General features: G+C 37.4%; 1 pseudogene; it reads left to right on the forward strand.

Annotated features, from left to right (window-relative positions):
* Window positions 1-7,169, forward strand: part of LOC121340310 — a 75,678-nt pseudogene extending 68,509 nt beyond the window's left edge.
* The last annotated feature ends 1,045 nt before the right edge of the window (window positions 7,170-8,214 follow it).

Raw genomic sequence — 8,214 nt, forward strand, 5'->3', positions numbered from 1 at the left:
GACTTCGTTGATTTAAAACAGTTCCTGATATGTGATGACCTAGTCCTTCTCTACTGTCTAGCTCACCATATGCAGAATACTCTTTTTTACAAGTTTAAAAAAGCACAACACGATTTCAAGTCAGGCAAATGATTGCATTGAATATTGGCCAAAACAATAGATAAAATCAGCTATAAAAAAAATCCAAAAAACCCAGGTACTTTTGGTGGATTAAGGCAGGAGAAATAAGCCTAAAGCTTTCTAAAGTAAATGAAAAAATGATGCTTCATGTTCTTTAATCCTCCCTCCTCCCCCTGTCCCTTTGTGTAGCTATTTTATCCATTCTGTTTAGGAGAGTCTTGCCCTGAATGCTTTCGCCAGTTGCATCACCTTTTAATGTTCCTTCTGTTCATTTGCAACTACTTTGGAGCCGTAGTTCCTTTTATGTCACTCACCCAATATTTAGAATTTGTAGTTTCCTCAGATAATTGGCCATCTTGACAAGAAGAGTGACACAATCAGCTGTCAGATACTTTTCATTCCTGACTTCCATGCCAAAACTGACATGTGGATATTGGAATAATAATGTGTTATCTTAATTAGGTGTATCTTCATGATACATGCTTTATAACAGATAGAGCATATGAAACTACTGCAATGCCTTGCCAGGGTATCTTTGAAATGAGATTCCCTCCTTAAGAGTTTTCTTCCTTCTTAAATAAATAAAGAGTAAACGAACAATTGCAGAGTCCAAGTCTGAATCTTAACACTTCCTGTTAAACCTCACAAAATAGTGCAAGAAACATGTTTGGTCTGCTTTCTAAGGCTTGATGATGTGATAGGAAGGATGTTGTATGTAACATCAAAGAATGATGTTGTTATACCTCTGAAGCCTGACTTCTGGAAGGCCAAGTGAAATAATGTATGCTCATTTTTCTCCATAATATGGCAGTTTTTAATAGGCTTGGATTCTTATCAGAAATGTTCCAAAGATTTCCTTCATTGTGTTTGTGTGTGCTTTTTTTTTTTTTGACTATCCAAATTTCTCTCACACTTTTCAAAGTTTTGTTAAGTGACTCCCTGCTGGGTTTAGTTAAGAGCAGTGCCGAGCAAATTGCGAGCTGCCAAAACCAGCCAACAAAATACTGGTGATGAACAAATGTTTCTGCTCTTTCAGCTCATGGTGAATGTCACTGTTTCCTTAAGTCCAGCATCATGTTCAAGTGGAAAATGGTGCAGTCTGGGCTACAGACCTGAACAGTGTTTTGGACCTGAGCAAACAGAGTCTGGCTGAGGATCAGGGTGGATCATAACTTTCACACTTGCTCTCTGTATATGTTAGGATTAAAGTCTTTGGAGTATTCCTGGGCCCAGTGATCTTTCTTGAAGTAGACTTCTTGGAGCTGTGCATGATGATCTCGGACCACAATTTTGATAATTTAGATCTGTGTATTTACGTCTCTTAGAATGATTACAGACCTTTTTTGTGAAAGACTGTAGAACATGAACCTTTAGAGAGTCTTGCAGAACTGTGTAATGCACAAAAGGTAATTCATAGGGAATGACTGGATTAGTTTCTTCCCCATACCCTCTGCTGCAGTGAATATACTCTGAATATACTGTGCTTTTCTCCATTTCCTCCTCCAAACATAGTCTGAGTGGAAGAGGTCCTGCCTGTTGTAGCATGCCTCATTAGTGTGTTCTCATCATTGTCCTCAAAACCAAGTCCATTAATTGTCTATGCTACATGTCCATATGATGTTATGCATGTGGTAGGAGGCTTAGAGAAGATCAGTGATTTTCCCAGGACGGGAGATGTGAACCCAGGGCAAAGTGTTTGCTCAGCCATTAGCTCTGCTGCAGATTATTTTAGTAATCTGAATGAGATTTTTTAAAACCAAAGCCAGTCAGATATCAAATAGAGACAAATAAAGTTTCAATAGTTATGAAGAATACCCAATTCCTTCTTTGTCCTGTGAATGGGATGTGCTTTAAAGGTGGGAGCAGGTGACAGACTCCTAGTATTTCTGGCTGTGCCACTAATTTCCTTCAGAGCTAATGTTTTTCTACAAGTTATACTCGCATGGCATGCTTATTTATAAAAATCCCTTTAAGAACCTTAGATGAGAGACCAAAGCCATTGAAAAAAATGCAGATTTCAAGATTACACAGTGCAATAGCTGACCATTTCAGGAGAAAGGGGTCTCCCTCCAATGTTAACTTGTGGGAGGTGGAAGTGATAGCTTTCTTCAACTATGTGTTCCAGATCTGTACAAAAATGCAGAGGTAGACTCTCACAGATATCTTTAAATGGTGTTTCATAATAAAGGACTTGAACCTAGTTCTTCCATATCCAGTCTCTAGGATCTTTTGGATCAAGCAGGCATGTTTTCTTACAATCACAGAGGCATGGAATCATTAAAATGGCTAAAGACCTCAGTGTAAGCCCTCTGCTGTGGAGTGCTAATAACACCTTGAAGCAGACTAATTTTTCCTAGGAGACATTTATCTTAAAACTAGTAAATCCCTACAACATCCCTATTGGTTTGAATAAAACAGTATTTTTGGACACAGAAATACTCAGTTAAAAAATTCCCAGCTTATACTTGGTGATACAGTCACAAAAGCCACTTGGTATGTTGTTTATGTTTCTTCTGATGCCCTAATGAAGATTGCTGCTCTCCTCTGAGTTCATCTTGAACTGCTCTCCTCTGAGTTTATCAAGCACATAATTTAGCAGTGTGTTGCAAAACTCTGTACTACTGTATTAACTCCTAGCTCCTAGCTGTAATCACAGAATAAGGCTAGCATGATGCTAAGTATGCCACAGACCAAAAAGATTTGTGGTGGTCCCCAAGGTATCTGTCATCAAAATGTAAGTTAAAAATTGAGAAGTGGATAGTATGAATGGAATCTGTGTGTATGTGTATGAATGTAGCAAACAAATACTAAGATAAAAATAACAATTTTATGTATCTTGCTTGACAAGGCCTTATCTGTGTAATGCAGAAAGGTAGAACTGAAGAAAGGTTTGAAATTATAAATTAATTTATAAAAATATTGATTTTAACATTACTAAGTCAGCAATAATATTAGATGTCTTAATGAACCCTAGAGGGCAGTACTGTGAGAGAAGGTTTCAGTGATGATTTAAAATAGGACATAATATTTTGGCAGATCTTGTTTTAATGTAGCTGTTACTTAAGAAGGATGAGGGAAGCAACAACAGTCTACTTGCATCTAGATAATTGTATTTGCTTATTACAGGTATTGTCTTGTTGGTTGCAAACTACACAGTTCATGAGCTGGTCCTGCCAAGGACAAGGTCAAGGAGAGGTCAAGAAGAACACGTAGGATAGGTGATGTCTTTTAATCTAACATGCCAAACCTAAATCAGCAAACATCTGTGTGATGCTGCTATTGCTAATGGATGTTTAGGAAAGCCAAATGTGTGGTCAGCCCACTAATTCTTTAGAATCAGAGAATATCTCAAGTTGGAAGGGACCCATAAGTAATGCTCCTGATGCAGCTTCATTCCATTTCCTTGTGTCCTACTGCTGGTCACCAGAGAGCAGATCAGCACCTCCCAATCTGCTGCTGTCCTTCGGGAAGTTGTAGACTATGATAGGTCCATCCGTCAACCTTCTTTTCTCCAAGCTGAACAAAACAAGCAGCCTCAGCCACTGCCCTACTTCTTGTTCTTGAGGCACTTTACCATAATGGTTGCCCTTCCCTGGATACACTCTAATAGTTTGATGTCCTTCTTATCAAGAACCCAAACCTACACACAGGACTTGTGGTGTCATCATATCTCTGATGCTAAAGCATTGTGTACTTGCTGTTTAAAATTTGCCCATTATAATGAATGTAGTCATCTGCTCTAACTTCGGGTTAAGGCTGTGCATACTGCTGGAGAAAAAGCACATCTCTGAACTGCAGACAAATAATGAATCTTTCTCCCCATCTCATCTGCTCTCCTATGAGAAGGTAACCTCTCTTCTTTCAGTTCTTTCCTTGTTTAATAAGCATATTTGGGTGATTTAGGATGAGTACTCCATGAATGAAGAGATTATGCAACATCTGTGGTCGAGATAAAGAAGTGATCAGGTTCAACTTAAATTTAAGGATGACCAGAGAACTTACAGGGACATATTCATAAACTATAATGCCACTTAGAGTCTGGAAGTGGTGCAAGACTGCTGGTAAAGAATTTCTTTGCTGAGATAGGCCATTCCACTCTTCTCTTTCTCGACTTCTCTATGGATAGCAGAATTGTTATAATATTTAATTCTATATGGGATAGCACCTCTCTGAATGATGAGTGTTTATAAAAGCTTTCAAACTTGAAAAGCAAGTAGCATTCTTCCCCTTGACAGATGACCAAAGGATTTTTAAGAACAGTAAACGTTAAGCGTAGTGGAAGAAAATTGTGAGTTTCTAAGGCAAGAGTAGTAATGTCGTTTAAGGAATTTATACAGGCCCAACTGGAAAGTCATCATGTGTTACTGAAGCTTGGTTTGCACATGGGAATGTGGCTGGCAAAATAATGTTAAGAAGGATCAGGGCAGTTATGTATGATGAGGTGCCAGTACTCAAATACATATTCCTATGGAAAATGGCTGAAGCTCAGCTGATGGCTGATACCAGTTTTGCTGCATATTTCTGCACTATGCTATCATGTAATTACCACTTAGTGCATGAACACCCCTAAGCCAGTAAAACTGGCATTGTCTTAATAGAGATACAGTTACAGTAAAGGAAAACAAAAATTTGTAACTAAAGAGTGCTCTAATTTCAATTGCTAATTTAAGTCTTACTGGCAAAAGAATTTACAAAGTTTGGACAAGTTCTGCTGGTGTAGCTCTGCTAGAAGCCTTTTTGTTAGGAGTCAAACTGGGAGTCTTTTGAATCTCTAATGTGCTGCACAGAAGGAAAGAGAAATGTGTTCTTGCCTTTTCCAGATAACAGTGGAGAAGCTGCCCAGTCTGTTGCGCCCAACCATGCTGCTAAATCGCTACACTACAGATCCCTGGTATCAGCAACTCTTCATCAATCTGGTAAGACTGAAGCCAAGTCTAAAAACAAACATTTCCTCCATGAACAATATGTTTGTTATATTTTCTCATTTGTTTATGATGGCTGTGTCAGCCGCACTGATTTACATAAACACTGCCAATCCTGGGACGTTACATTCTCAACAAAAGTAGCTGAGTACAAACAGCATTCCGAAGTTTTAATTCATATTGTATAAACATAACAGATGTTGATAAAATGAGCCAAAAAGAAAATACAACAAAGGAGACCATTTCAAGGGGGCTTTTGATTAAAATACATTCCAGATTGACAAAATGATACAATGCTAATGGAATAGATCATTTAAATGTCATTATTTGGCTCTTATAGTCCTATAAAGCAAATATAAAGCAACACTTTTGAGATTTAAACTCCATTACAGTACAGTGCCTATACATCAACTATAAATAAAACTATATTTCTTTTCCCTTTCCTTTTTTTTTAATCCCTCCTATGACATCGCCACATTTATTTCCTAAATCCTGTACTAAAATACTGGGTCCAAAAGCAATAATAAGTTTGGTATACAGAGTAAAGACTAAAATAAATATATTATAAACAAAATAAATGCAGTTTCTGCCTCGGTGAATTTCCAGTCATTGAAACTGAGATGGGCGACACTGAGAAATCCAGGTCAGAGGCCTAACTCACTTGGGTTTTCTTTAAAAAGATATAAAATCTGCTTCTGTTAATTCATGTGTAAAGATGATGAGACTTCATTTGAGATCCATCTGGTCTAAATTCCTTGCTTTGAGAATAGCTAGAAGGAGAGAAAGTTTACAAAACCCGCAATGCTCCTAATATGCATTATCTAGTTTAGTTTGAGAGGGTTTTTTTTTTAATAGATAGGAAAATTGAGGTGGAGGGAGGACACATGGTTTTCCAAAGTTCAAGAGGAGGTCATACATGGAAGTAGAAGCCAGCTCAAACTGAAGCCCAGTCTAGTGCTCATGCCTTTGGGCCACACAACTTTTTTATTATGGGAAACCTATAGAACTCAATTGCATTTCATACTGATGTGATCCCTGAAGCAACAAAGTTTAATATCTCTTTCAACAACCTGTTATTATCACTCATGAAAGCCCTGTTTCTGATATCCACATAAATATCCATTGTGAATTTCCTGGGTGCAATGATTTCCTGCAGTGGTGATTTCCACAGCAAAATTACATGTGGTATAGAAAGAGGAAACCTCTTCACTTTTAATTTGTTTTCTTCCTTATGTCTTTGAATGCCTGGTCTGTTCTGTAAATGAGAGAGGGAGAAGAGATGTGCCTTTCTATGCTGTGAAATAAAATTAATTCATTTTCTTTTACCATGTCTTTTTTTCAATCTTCCTCTGTCTGGGGAAGCATAGCATTGGGAAGCAAAATACACATTCTTTGACAGAACTGGCCAAGTCACGGGAATAATACTATAGAATTATGGGGAAAATAAAGTCTTAGTGAACAACTACATACTCTATATAGACCAGCCTGGTTGACAATAAAATGATCTTTAGGTCTGTTCCCATCAAGTAACCATTAAAGCCCTCATAGTTTTCAATCACCAGAGTTTAGTACTGGTAGGCCCACTTCTCACACCCATGTAATTGTTTCTCTTCCTTGCAGCCTATGTTTCTACATGAACTGATTTTTATAAGTGTGTATTACAAAATATTATAGAATGTCATAAATGGTTGTGTAATGAGATAGCAGCAATAAAAAAAGTTTAAAACTTAATAAACATTGGGGTCACTGACTATTTTCAAGCAAATCTTAGACTAGAAAAGTCTTAGAAAGTAGACCTCAACTTTGCTTTTCCAGTCTGTGAAACTTGAGTGCATTCCAGTCATAACAATTTATTTAGATTGAACCTTATGGTTTACCAAAAAATAAAATGGTTCTTTAACTACGGTATTTCCTGATGTTTTAGGTATAATTGAGGATGTGGAGCAGGGAGAGAATCCATGTTCTTATTGGATCCTGTAGAACCTGCAGAATCAAGTGTTTGGAGTGATCAGCAGGAAGGACTTGATGCCTTTCCTGCTGGAGGAGAGACTCAGGCTCCAGCTGGCATCAGAGAGCCCTGATGCCAGTGAGCAGCCCCTGGATTCAAGGCCATGCATGCCTTCTTAGGCTTTGTCACTTGTTTTGGATCCCATGTTCTTCTTCAGGAAAACATAATCAGAGCTTTTCCACTTGATTCCTTCCAGGAAGGCATGCTTAAAAGGTGTAGTATCTTGACGGCATTAAAGATTGTAGCTCCAGAGGTGTGTCCCTTCAGCTACTTGGTGACTACAAAATTCACATATTTATGGAAGACATATAAAATAAGATGTGAAAGATGGATGTCAAGAATGTTTTTGTCATGCTGTGTCTATGTCTCTTGAAAAATATCATAACCATCAGCAGCAGCTATGTTGGCAAAGCCTTTCAGTGAAGACTTAAGTCTTCAGTCTCTGAGTATTTGCCTATTAAAAAAGAAAATGTTTTAGATTTCCTCCAATGATTTTTATGTTTAATTTTGTTCTGTTAAATACCAGAGGGATTCCCACATTTTTGGACATTAAAACCAAACATGTAAGAAGGAATCCACCACTATTAATGTTATAATGAATACCAAGGAAAACTAGTAATAATTTATTAGTTATAAAAACTTGCCAAAATTCCTGAAAGTGAATTTCTGGTATTTGAATCATGCAGCTCTGACTTTTGTATAAGTCAAAGATTTGTTGGATGTTCTCTAGTTTTCCCTTTAGGAATTTGTCTTTAATACTAATAATGTTGTTTCTGTACAATCATAGAGAAAGCACAGTACTTTTAAACTGGAGTGCAGTCAATGCATATTACTGGCAGCCCAGAAATGCTCAAAGTCACATGAGACAGGCTCTTTAAATGGTCATTTAAAAGATGTCATATGCAGGGAAAAAAAATGCTCTGCAAATCATCCATCTAAGAGATATGGAAATGAATGTTTATTTAGATCCTGTTATAGTTTGTAATCTTTTGCTCATTAGTACACTAGCAGGGTCATTGTCACTACTGAGCCGTGCCTCACCTACCTGGAAAATGCCAAATTCTTCTTGAAGGAATTAAGGTTTGTGTGATAGAAGAACTATATAGAAATCCCTGGTGATTTCCTCTTAAGGCAGTGAAAATCTCTTATCTTGATAACCAAATT

This window comes from Onychostruthus taczanowskii, unplaced genomic scaffold, assembly GCF_017590055.1.
Source record: "Onychostruthus taczanowskii isolate IOZ18803 unplaced genomic scaffold, ASM1759005v1 scaffold4, whole genome shotgun sequence".
NCBI classification, from domain to species: domain Eukaryota; kingdom Metazoa; phylum Chordata; class Aves; order Passeriformes; family Passeridae; genus Onychostruthus; species Onychostruthus taczanowskii.